The sequence below is a fragment of the Haplochromis burtoni genome, unplaced genomic scaffold (assembly GCF_018398535.1).
Source record: "Haplochromis burtoni strain Fernald_Lab_line unplaced genomic scaffold, NCSU_Asbu1 Contig_38, whole genome shotgun sequence".
NCBI lineage: Eukaryota > Metazoa > Chordata > Actinopteri > Cichliformes > Cichlidae > Haplochromis > Haplochromis burtoni.
In genome coordinates, this window is record NW_024582399.1 from 2,141,648 (window position 1) to 2,159,082 (window position 17,435).

The 17,435-nt window shown below is 42.3% G+C and overlaps 1 protein-coding gene across 1 annotated transcript in view; it reads right to left on the bottom strand.

The window, feature by feature from the left end:
* Window positions 1-17,029, bottom strand: part of LOC102289154 (microtubule-associated protein 2) — a 75,158-nt gene extending 58,129 nt beyond the window's left edge. The window contains exon 1 of the mRNA XM_005920180.3: window positions 16,724-17,029. The gene's annotated coding sequence lies outside the window, so the exon portion shown is untranslated. The remainder of the gene's footprint in view (window positions 1-16,723) is intronic.
* Between the last annotated feature and the right edge of the window lie 406 nt (window positions 17,030-17,435).

A 17,435-nucleotide genomic window follows, 5' to 3' on the forward strand; every position in this document is an offset into this window, starting at 1 on the left:
TGAGATAACTGACTTCAGGACTCGACTGACAAATAATTGATATCACACTGGCTAGAGCCATCTTGTATCGAGCCAATACTGCTGCATGCTGTTATTAGCAATGCTGTAGGGGAAGAATGGCATTTAGGCAAAATGCTTACGAGCAAGCATAAATGTCACATCTTTTTGATTTTGCAACAAATTCCACTTGAGTGACATGCCTCACAGAAATCAGTCGATCCGTGAAAGTCTAATCTTTTTTGGGTTTGGCACATTGGCAATTAAAAAGCGCTCGGAGAAATGCTACAAACTGCACCTTAAAGAACTAAACTGCCTGTCACAGCAACCGTGCTAGCTCAAAGCTCCAAACCTCTCTTGGAGAACATCGGCCTCAGGTGCTCATTTTCCAACTGAAGCCGTCTCTCTCTTCTGCTTTACCTGCAGGGTGCCTGAATGCAGCAAAGCAAGCAAATAATCAAGCAAACAGAACAAAGGTCAGAGATTTTGCACAAGACTTAAAGCGCGCACAGCAAAGGCAAACTAAATGGAAATGAGGGTGGCACAATGAATCAAATGTGCCAAAAGAGGGAAAAGTAACTTCCACTGTTGCTTCCCTTTGTTGCTCTGCATATGCCTCGAGTCTTTTACTAATAATGCAAACTCTCTGTGGATCATTTCAGGGGCAGATTACTAGCAAAGAAAAGTAGACAGAGGTAATTTGTAGCAGGGATGTCCCCATTTCAGAGTCTTTTACTGCTCAGAGGAGATCTGAACCTTGGCTTCCACATGCCATCTGTTCTAAATTAGCACCTACGCAGGGAGCGCTCAGATCTGGGCACCAGTGGTCAGACACTGAGGTTTAGAGTCCTGAAGCTCCAACAGCACAGGACAGCACTAAGCTACTGGCAGAGAAAGAGTGAGCTCTTCCTTTTTTCATGGTTTATATGCAAATAAGCAAGAGCAAATGAGCAGCAGAGGTCGCACAGTTGTTTGGACAACGTACCAAATGACTTCCTGAACAAGTTGCAGTTGAGTGCTGAGCAAGAATAATAAGGCCGATTTAGCACAAACACATAAAATTAAGTACACCAATAATCGATTCAGGAATGACTATTAGCAAGGCTTTTGGTGGACTGAATTCCATTTAAGTCCAGATGTTGGCTTGTTTCTTCAGAGAGAAGTATGAGGAAGAGACGATAAGCCCTGCAGAGCTGCTGTGGCGTCCAGGGTTGGAGGAGAGAGGACACATGTGTCACTGAGACTGAGTGAAGAGCGGAAGTTTCTGGAAGTCATCAGGCAGGGCCAGCTGCACAGGGCTTTTACTGCAGTGGAGGAGGATGTCACAGCACAAAAACATCCACACACTTAGCATGGACGCAAGGTCCAATGATATACCGTGTGCATTCAAATATAGTAAATGAACACTCACACGTGCAAAATACTACTTGCTGAAAAACATAAAAATACGTTCTGGGCGAGAGAAAAAACACAGCCCATATCCTGGGCTGGCAGGTCAGCCGCCTGACATGCAAACACGCAGCCATGGTTAACACCAATAAATGACAAACACGTGGAAACACATCTCGGAGTTGGCGTCAACAGCTGTCACGTCTTATGGGGCAACTCTGTCATTCAGGCCGTGCGCAGGGAAACCGCCCTGTCAGTAAAGCGTCCAAGCCTCCCTCCTCCCATCCCCCGCAACAAGAATGAGTCATGGTAGGCGACTCAGGAATTGAGATGATGTTGATTTTTTGGCTGTACTGTATGGGGGAAAATGCAAGCAACACCCTCGTGATAAATGAATAACAATGTGTTATGTTTCGACATCTATTTTTATTGAGAGTAAATCCTGGCGTCTGCCGTGGGGCCATACATGTGGTTTTGCATGTTTTAACCCATTTACTATAAAACAGACCATTTTGAAAACCACTCTGTTCCATTTTAGTGTTGCGGATGCAGCTTTCCCATTGTTCCCAGCAGCTGGTTGTTTTTATGTATATCTGTATGGTATGAAAACTGGTTACTATTTCAAGTGAATGTAATTCTGAATTTATTTTTGCATCAAAAAAACCCTAAAACTCATATTTTACTACAAATTAGCACCCACATTACTGATGGTTCTTTTGTGCTTCTTTTGCTTAAAAAGCCCTATGCTTATTTACAGCTCCATATTTTTATTCTGGTACTCTAATAGAGTGGTTTTGTATGATTTACGGTTCAAAATAATCATTTATTGGACTTTGGTGCAACCACTCAGTGCACCCTGAGTTGAACAAGCTGGTTGGAAACATGTTGGAACCAGTGCGGAAACCTGGAAGCTGATATATATTTTGGTCATGTTCCAAAATAAAGTTATTCTGGGAAAGAATTTGTCTGAAACTGAGTAAAATATCAAGATCCAAAATTCCAAGTCCCACTGAAGCTTTTTATTTCTGCTTTTATAAAGAAGACGTGGTTAAAAAGAGAGGACTGGTATTAGTATTAAATACTGTTAATAGCCAAAAGAGTAATAATATTAGCAAAAATACAGTTACAAAAAACAAAAAATAACAGATGGACAGTGTTCATGTCATCTATGAAATGGAAAAGTTGGCCTTTAGTCTGAGATCCAGAAGAAACCGGTATACACTAAATAACATTAATGATATATGATGTACCCGATAGGTTTGTTTGGCAGTTTTTTTCTTTTTACGCATTAAAAATAATGAATAAAAAGAAAAAAATTCAACTTAGCTTCTGCCCCTTTAGGAACACTGTCTTGTGATTGTCTGCTCCTCCTAAACAGCAGCTGGTTGGGGCTTATGTGCCTGGGATGACCACATAAAGGCTGTCTGGTCTCTATGACATCACAAAGAGCTAAGAGTAGGAAAAAAAGGCCCAAAACTGAGCGTTTCTAGTAGTCTGAAGCCTGAACCTTTGGCTCTCTGAGCTGTGGCAATTCTAGTCTGCTAGGACGCTGAGCAAAACCTCTGCAACCAGCATATATCACCATTAAATCATAAATAATGTGACATCAACAACACGCCCACTTATGTAATACTGTCCAAAGTGTTAACTGCTAGCTTCTATGCTCTTTGAAGCCTGCTAGCTCTGCTAAGAAATTGTCCCCTCATATCCCAATTTACTAACTCCACACTTGACTGTCATGTCACAGCCTGCAGACAGAAAACTTGTGGAAGCTATTCAAATATCTCTTCCCCTATATTTAAGCCGGTATGCGCAGCATTTAATTATTGAGCATTTTATTTAATCATTTTTATCTACTCCACTCACCACAAACTTTCCTTTTTTTTTTTATAACACTCCTCTTTCTCTTTTTTCCTTTTTTTTGTCACTCCCAAAAGGATAACACATCTTTGTTTTCATGAGACGAGTCCTTATTGTTGTCATTTAAACAGAGTCACGCATGCCACTTGCAGTGGGAGTACTTGGAGTCGGGCAGGGAGGTCACGTCTCTCCAACTGACTTTGCAAACTTTGCACAATGTCGCTGCTGTAGTTTAAAGATGATCAGCCCTTAGAGTCCCCCACCAATGTAAGCACCAATGCCAGTGTATATGAGAAAGTCTGGAAAAGCGTGTGCTATTAAATGAGAAGATATGCAAGGGTTTAGTTGGGGTGTGATTCGAAAAGAGGTTCCAGAATCGTATGCCTGCAGGATTATCGAATCATTTCATCAATGTTGGCACGTTTTATCGACAGCAACAAAGTGCATAACATTGATGTCTAACTCATACCAGTGAGCTTTCCTATGCTTCACTTCCACTCTGTGCTCAGGACTCGGCGACAGTCACAGTTGCGGTGAAACTGAAAACACGAGCAAGCCTTCACCTGGTTTTAATATTGTGATTGATTGATGTAGTACACCTGAAACTGTGCAGCATGTAAAGTAAAAGCAGCCAGGGAGCTTAACCTTACACTGCAGGCACTTCCACTCTGTCAACATCGATGCCGTTGGACTGGATGACAACCAACTCAAACGGGTTCTCTTTAAAACTGCATTTTAATAGCAAACATGAGTAGTCAAATTTGTGCTCCCCGTGCGCATTTCCTGTCATCAGGAAGCATCGCAGCAAAGCCTTTCACCTTGAGGTCCTCTAAGTGCACACTATTAGTGTAAGTGATACAAGCAATATTGTGGTTAGAGTGAGAGGAGAAGCAGGGGGAGGCGGTAACATGTTCAGCCCCTTGAGGCTGGAGAAGCAGCCAGATGAGTTGGGGGGTGGGGATGTTGTTGAATGGGAATCAGTTATGAGTTTCCATTAACAAAATAGGATGGAGTGAATACTGAAGATAGAGTTATTAAGATAAAAGAGCACAGGTATAATACACCAGCAGGGTGGGAAGCCAATAATGACTTCCTGCACTTAAGGGGCTCAAGGCTGAGGTCATTCGCCATTAACTTTACTTGACATTTGCATGCTTGGAGCCGGCCGTGGCTCAGGATATGTCTCTCCGATTACTTCTGCGGTCTCTGTAGACTCTGATTTGCGAAAGTGTCGAATAACAGAACGTGAAAAGTGGTCTAGTTCATGCCCAGTGAGGGTGTATCTGTCAGGGTTACATCTGAAGTCAAATCCAAGACTCAATCAAGAGTTCTGAATGACCCTTCAAAAATACTGAAAATTGAGTTGACCGGTCTCTTACATTGATCAGACAATAGGTTATGGTAGTAAATTTGATTCAAGCAAAGGCTCCACAGTTTAATATAGACATTATTCTAGTGCACAGCTGGGGACGCTGTGTGGGCTCCGTGTTTGTGTGGGGTTCAGGAGGCTGCCGTTATTACTGCAAAGATAGTACTTTGTTTCCATGACACTGAGATGAGTCACTATGGCTACGGCTCCATTGGGGAACAAAGTCAAATGAATAAGGAAGACCCAAGGACGGCGGTGGTGCTCTTATTGACAGAGAGGTGATGTGTTGGGAAATAAAAGCTTGGTACTCTATGAACTTACAGACGGTGTTAAAAATGATGGTGCTTTATCTTTTTGAAGGAAGCTGATACTATTAACCCAGTACTTTTGAATTCTCGCTTATAGCCAAGGTCATAATGAAAAGGCCTGAGTCATTCCCAAGAAATCCGATAACAAAAAAGAAATGAAAATATCATGAAAACAACTGCGAGGTAAAGATTTACCAGTTGTCAACGATGCTTCTGTTTTAAACACAACTGAACACAAACTACAGTAACAATACAATTTATTTACCACACCTATTGTTCGTTTACTTCGGTTGAAGTCAGTTGACAAGTTTGCAAACTTGTAGACTTTCCCTGCTGTTTTGTTTCTTTTCACACAGTAAAATCCAAGCGAACTCCGATCGAAACAGTATGTTCTGTCTGTTTACTGACCAGATGTTTGAGGAAGGAGCACAATTAAATACTTTTATATAAATATTTTGAGAACATGGAGAATTTAGATTAATTTCTCAGATAGTTGCTAACCCATGCTTACACTTAAACATCTATGGTGCCTTGTTGGATCCCAGAATGCAAAGCATACGTTAGCTCAAACTTGCAACTTACACCAGGTGTTGGGTTGGACTTGAACCGCACACAATTTAAACTGACTAAATGTCACTGGTGTGAACCCCCCCTAAATATGCATATAGGTGATATCTGTACATGCATATAAGTCTCCCAACTGAAGACTAGAATTATTAAGCCAATAGTCTATAGTTATATTTAAAATATTTCATCATCAAATATTTTCATTCAAAATGGTGATTTCCTATTTTTTGTTTAAAAATGATCTAAATGAGTTTCAATTTAAGTGTATGTACCAAATAAAGAATAAGAACAACAAGAAACAGTAACACCATGACAGAAATCACACGCTAAGCTTGAACTCCTGAGTCGCACACAATGCTGTGCAACAGCTGAGTTAATTTATTATTTATTTGCAACAAAAGTGATGATACAATCTTCTGCAGGTGAGTCCATCTGTCAGAAAGAGACACCGAGCACTCGTGTCAGTGCATCATCAGCATTCAGAGCGCCGCAATCGCCGGCTCTGCAGCAGAGTGACATCGTCTCCAATGCAGCTGACTGAGTGTCACTTTGGCTTTGCACAGCTAGACACACACATATGCATACCCACACCCACAGTGGCTGGAATTCACACACACACACAATCAGCACTGCCACGTGCAGACAGAATGATGCAGGGCAGCATTAGCCAGACCGGGTGTTGTGTTTTCATTACACAGATGTGGATGCAGATTAAAGCGTCTTGTATCTCCAGCTTTGTGGTTCCCAGCACAACTGGTTCACATGTCTTTTGATGGGATGCCACCCAGCACAGGAAATAGCTGGGCCTGAGAACATACGAGCTAAAATAAAGTAAAAATGCACTCCGCGTCTCCCCCAGTTTGAAAAGCACAGAGCTGTGCTGAATTTGTGGTGGGAATACGACAGATAAAGGCTGGTGGAACCAGGATGTTGTGCGTCAACGATCTGAAGGGTTTACTTTCCTGTTTGTATTGGCTAGTTCAGTTTTCATCTGATCTCAGGCTGGGGGAGGCATGAGAGGGGCAGGGTACTCTGTGTGTACTTTCAGAGGCGTTTATCACAGCAGTTATCAGGGCAGCAATGCTTTCAATCATCGCTTATTTACATTTTTTATTTTTATCTGGGGTTCAACGGCTTTTATTGAACTGCACCGCCCATTGTTAGTGTGCATTACAGTGGGACAACATGGCTAAGTCGTTTCACTATCTGCCTTCTGAGCAAATGCGTTTTGGCTTAGTTCCGGATGGGGAGTTGGTTCATGCAAAAATAGATGGCCATATAATGTTGAACACAGAATTGCCTTCTAAACACAGGCTACAATCACAAGGAGGAACTTCCAGCCGCGAGTGCCAAAATACACTCTATTATGTCATCCTGGAGATGCAAAATCCAAGCACAGTCCCACACACAGCACCGAGCCGGAGAACTGTTCCCACTCAAACAAGTGGGAGCTAAACTTGAGGCGCTCTAAACTTACATGTAAATCACATCTGCTTCATTTGATCGGCTAAAAGACCAGCAGCTCTAAGCGGGCCGCGACGGCGCACCGGTGGTGATTAACTCATCAGGCTGGAAGGCTCTTTGATTGAACTTACCAGGGGTAACGCAGAAAATGAGGTCTTTTATCCTAGGGTCCAATGGCCCCGCACAGAATCTGCACACAGGGATCTCTATAGATGATCCCCGTGTGGGGAGAAACGGGGGTGGGGGGTGGGGGGGTTATAATGCTGCGCCTAGATTAGGGTGAAAGGGTGGCAATCAGCCTGGCAGCCCCTGAGGACACATCAAGCTTGTGGTTTTTCTCTTGGACAGTAAGGCATCATCATGGTAGAAAGCAGATGGCGGAGGATTAGCATCTGAATGTGGGCATGAAGATCCACAGGGGTCCCCCCACACCGCTACTCCTCCTCCTCCTGCATCCCCGCAGGGGATAGGTGAGCTGAGAAAAAGACGAGCTCTGGAAGGACAAAATCAATAATTGGAGACCCGTGGTGCGCAGACAAAAGAACCGATGGAAAGCTGGTGGATTTACACAGAGAAGCAGCTAATTACGTTGTCTTCCTCAGAATATTTTTACTGCGGGCTTCCTATAACAATTTCTGGGTGCAGAATCAGAAGGATGCGCAATACAAAAACAAAGCCAGAGATGGCGATCGAGCTCAAAGCTGCCGTAGACATGGTTAAAAAAAGAGATAACATCAGGACACATCCCACGTAAAGCTGCTTTTGAAGTTCACGCCTGTGCTGTTTGGACTTGGTCTGAGGGAAAACATGCTGGTATCATCAATGAGCTCTATTTGTAATAAAGCGTTTAAGCTTCACGGCAAGGTAAGCCTACTGAAAGTCATTTTGGCACAACAGAAACAAAAAGAAATGGTAGAAGAAAAGCAGATATGTCCAAAAACATTGTGCAATCTATACCGACTCCATGCACAGCGGGATTTCCCCCCTAAGCTTCAGTAACATAGTAAAATACTACCTCTCAGGCCTCTGCCTGAAAAAATGGCAGGCAGTTTAGATGCAGAGGTAAAACACAGAAGACAGGTTTGCTGCTCCCAATAGACCCAGAACCTGAATGGATTTTGCTGTATTTGCTATAAAACCTTAAAAAAACACAGTGAATGTAAGTTTTACAAGAAAACAGGGGCTATATATGATGTAGAAGGCAAACTATATAAGTATGACTCAAATAATAAATAAAAGGATTGGAAATATGGAAAACCTTTGCAGCCAGTTGCATCATGTACAAATGCTGAATTTCCCCAAAACCTTCTGCCTTCTTCTTTTTCTATGTTCTTAGCTACAAGTTTCAAGCACTGCAGACGTGCCATGTGAAAGCATGTGGCTCCGATTCTCCAGTTTATTGCCCGTTTATCACCAGATACTGTCAGCAGGCACACTGAGTCAATGGCACCCAGGAATACAAATCTCTCCTTAAGAAAAAAAAAATGTCACCCAGCTCATTGTGGTGGAAAACAACAGTCTCCTTCCCGCGAGGGGGGGCATTCGCAAACATCTGTTGACGCTCCTAAATAAAGCTTAAGTCTCCTTTTTCTGTAGAGATTTATGTTGTTTGATTTAATGAGGTGACCCGAAGTAGTGAAGTCTCCCCATCCCACCTTCAGTAGACGGCACCTTGGGGACAACTCAATGCAGCTGGGCCATTCAAAGTTCAAGATTAGCTGGAATTATGAGGAATTACAATACAAAAAAACAAACAAACAAGCAGATATTCTTAATTTTATTGATGGTACTGCTTGTAGACCAATCAGCGGATTCCCAGATCCAGTTGAAGGTGTGTGGAGGAAAAGAAAGGAACAGCGAGGAAAGGGAACATTATGCTGTGATAAAAAGGACAGAAAGGCTTTTTTCTAGGCTTCTGTCTGTATCTTTTTTTTTTTACAAGTCGAGGCAGAGACGCACAGAGGGGCTACACACTCAAAGAGGGTCATTCCTTTGAGGGGCTGGTTTCCATGGCAGGGGTTGCCCTGGTGAGTGGGAAGGGCCTTGATGGTCCCAGTGGAGCAATAGGCCCCTGTCAACACTTCAAATCAATAGAGAGAGTCCAGGTTGGAGGATACATGTGAATAAGGCTAGGTTCACGCTGCAGGTCTTAATGCTCAATTCCGATTTTTTGATCAAATCCGATTTTTTTGTCTGCTCGTTCACACTACAAATAAAATGCGACAGCAAACACGCTCTAGTGTGAACGCTCAAAGCGGCCCGCATGCGCAAAAGAAGACTTCACACACAACGCGCTCTGTTTAGACCCAGAGCAAACAATATTCTTTGACTGATGGCCCTTAATATAAAGACTTCAGACTTTACGTTTCCCAATTTTTTCTTTAAGTTATTTTGTTATTTACATAATAATGTAGATAACCTAATAATTATCCTTATTGCTGTTTTAGAGGAGCGGTGCTTCAAAGGATAGTTAGAGATTTCTGTCAGAATCTGCAGATTATGCAGTACAAATAAAATGTTAACGTTTCTCCAACGTTGTCTTCCCAGCAGTTTCACCGGATGGCCAGGAAGCGTTCGCGATGTCGTATCGGGCGCTTCTCCGGAGCTGATAATTGGCTTCTGTCTTGTGTCAGTGACGTAAAAGACAGATTTAATGCGACATGACCGTTCAAACAGCAGTCGCTTTCTAAAACATCGGATATGTATCGGATTCAGTACCACATACGAAAGTGACCCAGATCGGATTTGAAAATATCGGATTTGTGCCGTTCACACTGTCATACCATGATCGGATATGGGTCGCATAGGGTCAAAAAAGTCAGATTTGATGCGCTTTCGCCTGGAGTGTGAACGTAGCCTAAGTGTTGCACTAGAGCCTACAGCTTCACTATTAATTGATCTGTCATGTCATATATAGTCAATTTCTTGCCTACAAACATCAGAAAATGTTTACTTTATTTAGTCATTGTGGCTCTAATGCTTTCATTATCTGTTACTGATTTTGACTTTGTCTACAATTGGAAAAACAATATATGTAAATGACTGCTATTGGAGACATTTCCTAAGTGATCCCCTACATGACCTCCTAATAGGTTATTCCTGTCTTTGGTGGGAGAACAAATAAACACAACTAAGGCTGCATTAACTCTATACCCCTTTAAAGCCTTCCAGGAGTCATGTAACCTTGAACAACTTTTCTGATCTGACCAATATCTGTCATATTTCAGGGCTGCTTATAGGACAAAATGACTAGGAAGTTATTGAGGCCAGTCTCTCCCTATGGAGTTACCTTGGAAACGAATCTAATGGTTGTCAAACCCTATCTTTTAATTTTTACTGAGGTCTCAAAACTTGCCATTAAGGGTACAGGAGAGATTGTCAAATGCCATTATGGGGGAAAGACTTAAGGTAGTACAAGACTTCCAGGACAATAATGAACTGTACATCAGCGGTACCCAACCGTTTTTGCGCCACGGACCGGCCTGTAAGGTATCGCGGATAAATACAACAAAATAAAACTAGTACCGGTACCGAAAACAAAGAAGATTTATTCATAACACACGTGAAAAGACCAAGGAAAACCGAGTTAATGATAAAAACGATAACAAAATAACGCTGAAAACCGATAAAAACCCTGAAAACCATACATTTCACACCTGAGCCTCAACTCTCGCAGCCCGGTACCAAACGACTCACGGACCGGTACCGGTCCGAGGCCCAGGGGTTGGGGACCGCTGCTGTACATAACACTTTTTAGCCTTTATTATGATAGGACACTAAGGAGTGGTTAAGAAAGCTTGGAGAGAGAGCAGGTTAGGGAGAGACAGAACAAAAAGCCTTGGGCAGATCCAAACCTGGACTTCTGAAATGGTCTTACAGCATATGGTTCACCTGCTCAACCAAATAAGCTATAGTGAAATACCCCCCCAAAATATTTTTGACCTGAGGAAACCAATTACATGTTTACTAACTAAAAATGCTACAGCTGTGATTACAGCTGCAACTCTAAACTGCGACTCAAGACCCCTCACTTTTCTGAAACGTTAAAAAATGTGCACAATGTTCCTGTTATGAATTCTGTCTCTGTGTTGGGAATCATAACAATAACAGTTATGATTCATTGATGGTGTTGTGCTAAATGTGTAAAATAACAAAACTCTTGGTTTCTGCTGCTACCTGATATTCCAAGAATGCAATAAACTGAGATTAGAGACACCTACAAACAGCTGCAAGCAACAAACAAAACGTCAGTTCCAGTAAAAGTTTTGTCAAATTATATTTGGTTGACTTGAGTGTCTTATTATTCTGAATCATTAGAGTTGAGCTGTCATTTCACAGACATTTAAATGTATGAAAGATGTGAAAACAGAGGAAATCTAACAAAGCCAATGACCATAATGGTGCAATTTCTTTGGCATTATCAGCTTTTCAGGTATTATTGTAATGCATTAATTGACACACAGAGAAGGAAAATGTGATTAGAATTACAAAGTAGCTACCAGGTATCCTGAGGCGGACATGTAAGGCATTATTCATTAAATTATGTACTCCAAAATGTCAAAACAGTGAAAGAAGACGTTAAAATGAGACATAAAAAAGTTAAAACCAGTTGTTTTGTCTTGCCAATGGCATAAATTATGTAGTAAAGTAACAAATCTTCATATTCAAGAACAAGAACCAGAGGGTCCTTTTGATTTGGCGTGAAAGCAATTAACAAATTATTAAAATTGCTGATTAATTAATTAATTCAAATACCTGCTTCTAGGGTAAAACTGAGTTATGTGAAGCCAAAGTGGGTTTGCAGAGTCTGATGATTTCATCCTGCATATTTTTCCATCGTCTCTCTGTGGCATGTGTGAGAGAGAGGATGTTAGATATGCTTTTAAGCCTCTCTTCAGACACATTCGGCAGCGGTCACAGTAAAACCCCTTCCTGGATGCTGGCCAGGACGTCCACTACACGCAGTCAGCTGCCCCTTGTTCCAGCAGACTAGTTAAAAACAAGACTCACAAGGAACGAAATGTGCTATCGCCGTAATCATGTCTTCCATCTGTTTTTATGTTTCACACTGGCTTCACAGAGCTCCTGTGTGTGATGCTTCTATGAACTAGGGGGTTTCCATTCATCCAAAATACGACCCTGACAAGCAGATGCACTCAAGCGTGTGCACGCTAACACAGCGAAGAGATGTTCTGGTTTACTTAAGAAGCTTCAAACCCAGAGAAGCAATTTACCCCGAATCCTTGGGGACTTTATTTCCACTACATTACCATCCAATCTTTTCCCTTAATGGATGAACTAAAAAAGAAGAAAAAAAAACACAAAAGAGAAAACATGTTCAAAAAACCTCGAGAAACCCAATAGAGTTGGTATGTTCTAACAATACTCTAACAATGAGCTTCATTCAGTCCTCTAGCACACTTCACTCAGTGTATTAGCCTCCAACCGCAGTCAGTTGGCTGTTTGCAAAAGGATGAGGAGAAAACAATTGAGCTGTTTAGCTTGCACATCTGGAAATCATAAAGGCTCAGCACTAAGTAGCTTAGCTACTACGCTAGGCTAACAAGAGGTCCCCAGCCTATTCGGTAAAAAGCTAAGGCTCATTAGTGGTTTGTTCCCAGTCCGAAAAATCAGACCAGCCTCACATGTAAGCACTGCTGCTCCAGCTGCATCGTTCAGACTACCATTAAGTCCTAAAATAAGTTCTGGTTTTGAAGTGACATAAAATAACCTCACATTGAAAGGCAAAATCCCGCCAATGCTTTTTCAAGACCTTCAAACATGTAAGAAACCAGCAAAGACTCGAGCAGCTTTTCGATCTCTCCAGCAATACTGTAGTCCACTACAATCTGAAGGCTAATATTTGTGTGTAGAATTCTCCAGGTTTAATATAAAGGGTTGTACAATGTAGCTTCATTAATGTTTTGCATCACTTTCCTCATTTGCTCTTTGTTGTGCTTCAATAAAAAATGTAATTCATTACAGTAGTACATTATATTGTTTTTAAACTGCAAAACCCATAAAAATCCAGCCAAATATTAGCACTTTACTAAAATACAGTGGCAGGACTCAGCTGGTTACATATAGCTGACCTAACATCATCCAGAATATGTCAGCAGGCCAGTTGTGTGCAATTTTGTTTGCCAATTAAGGGTGTAAAACCACAAACAGCAGGTTAAATGTCATAACCCTGTTAACACAGAAACACATAAACGTCCCTTGACGGCTTTTTGGGAACATGCAACAAGTTTTTGCCTGGAATGTGTTGTTGTCTACAGAAACTGCTCAAAAAAAGACATTTTTACAGTGAATGACCGAGGATCAGGTAGGCAGGTTGTATACTTCGTCTTTCAAAAATTCTGAAGAATGTTTTTTTCTGTTTTCTTTACCCAGTCCTTATGTCCTCCTCACAGATTAGCTAACACAAGATCAGAGGTTAGAGCGGCAGCAAATATTAGAGATGCCAATATCTGGGGGAGCAGCCCCTGACTGTAAGAATGCCCTGCATGAGTGTCCTCTCTGTTGAGGGGCAACGTCCGTGAGGAATGAAATATGACACTGGCTGTCAGGGCTCGTTTGGGAAACTAGCGGTGAGCCAGCCATGGTTGGAGCTCCGGGTAGAAGGGCGAACAGGGTGGATGAGTGATTAGAGAGACTATCTTGTAACAAGGAGGTCACAAGATGAAGAATCTGTGTGGTTAAGCTCAATTAACACACACTAGTTTAGACTTTACCAGCTCTTCCTACTACAACTAGACAGCAGATTCTGCATTATTGTTGAATCCAAAAAGCTGTAGGCCTTTTTCTAGGACTGATCACCTCTGCTCCTATCCCACAGCTTAGGGACCCGCTACATCCATCTGTCCTCTGTTGTTACAGCATGCTTCCTGTGCATACAAAGTGTCTCTGACAGCTGTATCTTCTTTTAAAGAGCGGGATACTAGAAACGGCCTTGGTGGACAAGTGCCTACGTCAATGATAAGTTCATTCATTACTGAAAAAAGAATGACGTTCACAATGCTCTTCATCCATGCCTGACAAAAGACTTGTAGGTCCTAATTAACATGGCACACTGCTGAGTGGCAGCCTGTTGAAGCTCTCGTGTGTTTTTCTTGCTTTTTTCAGCATTTCCTTAATCACTTACTCAATTATTCTTAATTACTAATTACTTTACTACTTTACAAATCTTTTTTTCTTGCTTTTGGATTTTTAAACAATTTATATTTGCCAGCTGTGCCAGTTGACAGCACTGAGTACATGCGTGATGCTAATGCTAGAGAAGAAGCAACAGGGCTGCAGAGCTGAAGCTATCATCATGTGGAGTTTAAGGCTACAAGTCGCAAAGTCAATTGACTCCCAGCCTATTCAAAGTATCGTTGGACAGGAAGACTTTGTATAGTGAAAAAAGATGGAGTTCACAGTGATGATGAATAGTAATAATACTATAAACTTCATGGAAATGTGGCTGAACTCACACTTTACTATAATCATTTACATTATATTAAAGTATACAATACTATTATTATTATTACCATTCTTCCACTTGCTGTAAAAAATAAATTCCCAGATATGGGGAATAAATAAAATATTTTTTGTCTCATTTCTATGATCTTTTCTATCACTTGAGTATGTCAAGAAGCTGCATATCAAGTGTGTGTGCACTTGATATGCAGGTCAGTGGGCCGTTTGGTTCTTCTGACGTAGGCGAATTAGATTAGGTCCCTCTCACAGTTGAGACTTAATCACGTACTAAAGCACAGCTCTGCCATCTCCCATTAGACACCTGTGGAACAAAAGGAGCCTCAGACGGGAGCAACAGATATGTCCTGAGACCTTAAACACCTGTGTCTGAGGCACTGAGGTGTACTGCAGTAATCTACTTCACCAACAAGCTAGAATGCACATAAATTCTTGAATAATGAGCAATATCAGAGACTGATCGTGATTCCAGACACAACTCTAATGCAATCGCTTGTCATCAGGAAGGGCCAACGAAGATGATGTGTCTAAATTCCAGTGGAGTGGATGACAGGTCTGTGGTTCCAGGACCTAACCAGAATCAACGATGGGAGATTTACTTAAGGTCACCCAAAGTGGTGCAGGGAGGCGGCTCAGGTTTCCTGGTGGTTATATGAGCAAGAAATGGCTAGATATGGCTTACACACACACACACACACACACACACACACACACACACACACACACACACACACACACACACACACACACTACAACTGAAATTTAAAGACATTAAGAGTGAGCACACACACAAAACCCCAACCTGTCGTGCCCTGATTAAGGTCATTTCTGTCAGTGATTAGACTCAGCCCAATCTGGTCTGACAGAGGCTTGTCTTTACAGGAGAAGCAGGCGAAACTTGATTCACATCTCACCTGCTGTGCTAATGCACTTTGTCAACCTTCATTCGGCCTAAGCCAAGAAACACCTATTCTGTGTCAAACAGGCAAATATGTTTTGCATGTTTATCTGAATCTGCCATTAATGTGAACCTGAATTACATGGGGCTTTAGGAAAAACTCTCGTGAAAACAATCAGTCCATTTCTACTACGTTCCTCTGACTCATTACTGCTGGTAAAACAAATTCCACTTTTCGTGATCAAATCGAATCTGACTGAACAAGCAACCACAATGCATTAAGCTGAACTTTGGGGGGATCTCAGGTTACCAAGCTTGGACATCCCCAACATGCCAAGGCACTGATTTCCCTCTACATCTCGTCTACAGCCAGGATCTTCTGAGGCAGGAACTGGAATGTCCAAACACACAAACTCTTGAATTCCTTTCCATAAAAGACTGTTTTCACACTTAAAATTCTACAGAGTTCCTGCTTCTCCTCACTGCACTGAGGCTCGGGAGATGCTGAAAGGATGCAGAACTGAAACAGACCCTTTTAGCCTGCAGATTTTCAGATCACTATCTGTGACTGAGCACATATATTTAAGGCTGTAAAACGATATCAGAGTCCGTCAGGGAAGATCCCAGAATATGGTTTTGGCTTTCAGCTGTCATAACAAGGACATTGTTATTAATTTGAGTCACATAAAAGGCTTCCTTCAAACTACATTTTGCTGGTGAGAGGTGGTGGTGGTGCCTATAATGCCAAGTAGACGCTGGGCTACTCCCATCATAACGCATTGACAAATCGGTAATATCCCGAAAAGGGGGGGGGGGGGGTGAGATGGGGGTGAGATGGGGATAACTATAATAATCCACAATTATATTGCACTTATATTTACAGTTTTCCTTGTAAATATCCACTGCAGAAAAAGGGGGATCCTTTCCTGCAGTGGATGGCTGCGAGCGGCGCCGGTTTCAGCACCATGCAGGCGTGGACCAGAACAAAAGGCGCAGGATGCAGCAGCGCAGAGAGCCTCGCAGGGACGCAGCGAGACGGTGACAAATGCCGCAAATTAATACCCAGGTTAACACATCTGCCTAACAGCATTTTAAATACAAGTCTCCACTGAAAAGCGACTTTAAAAGGCACGCATTTCAATCCGCCACACTCGCAGATATCCCCCATTCTCTCTAAGAATCACGCACATAACCATAATTAACACCATAACCACGCACAGCAGCAGAGGATTAGTGGACAGCGACATTGATGTGCAGACTGACTTTTTGTCAAACTTTCCCAGCAGCCGGTGTCGCAATCCTACATCTTAAATTTGCGCATCCGCGCTGCTTTGCGCCATCGTAAAGTCTAATTTCCCCGCACATGACGAAGCAAAGCGATTTGGGTCTTACCTGGAGGTTCAGGCTGCTGAGCGGCACTAATGCCCTTGGATAGGAAAAGAGCTGTGGTGACAATGAGAGCGGTATGGGGCCCTGTGGCCCCTCCCCGTTGCAAATGAAGCTACCGTAAATGCAGAAGTCTGCGCGCAAGGCGGATTATGTGGCTTCAGTATGCGATGATGTAGAATCTGTGCAACATCTTTGTAGTGTAAAAACACAAAAATAAAGAAAACACAACGCAGCTCCTGTAAATACTGACACACGCACATATAGGTGTAAAGGTTTGATGTCAGGTCATTGCTAAAGGGCTTTGAGTGATTTGCTGCAAAGGGGTCAGCTCTCTGTCTGCAGTGGATGTGAGTGCGGAGCTGAAGCACCGGGGTGTGGCTGTTGCTGAGGGAAGATGGAGAAGAAAAAGGAGAGGAGGGGGTTAGACGAGTGGGGCTATGGGGGAAAATGGGAAGGAGGCAGAGGAATGGACCAGTGAACACGAGAGCTGTGCAGTAGTATTGCTATACTAATACAGATAACAATAGGCTCAACTGACAAAGGCAGCTTATGTTGATCTCATAAAGCCCACGATTTATCTGACGAATGATCAGCGTTTAACGTAATCGAAACATTTATTTTAGACCTGGAACCTAAATGTGCCTGGCTATAAAGAACTTTGGGTCAACCTCTACTGTTTAAATGCGTTACAGGCTTTAAACGAAACAGTAAATAA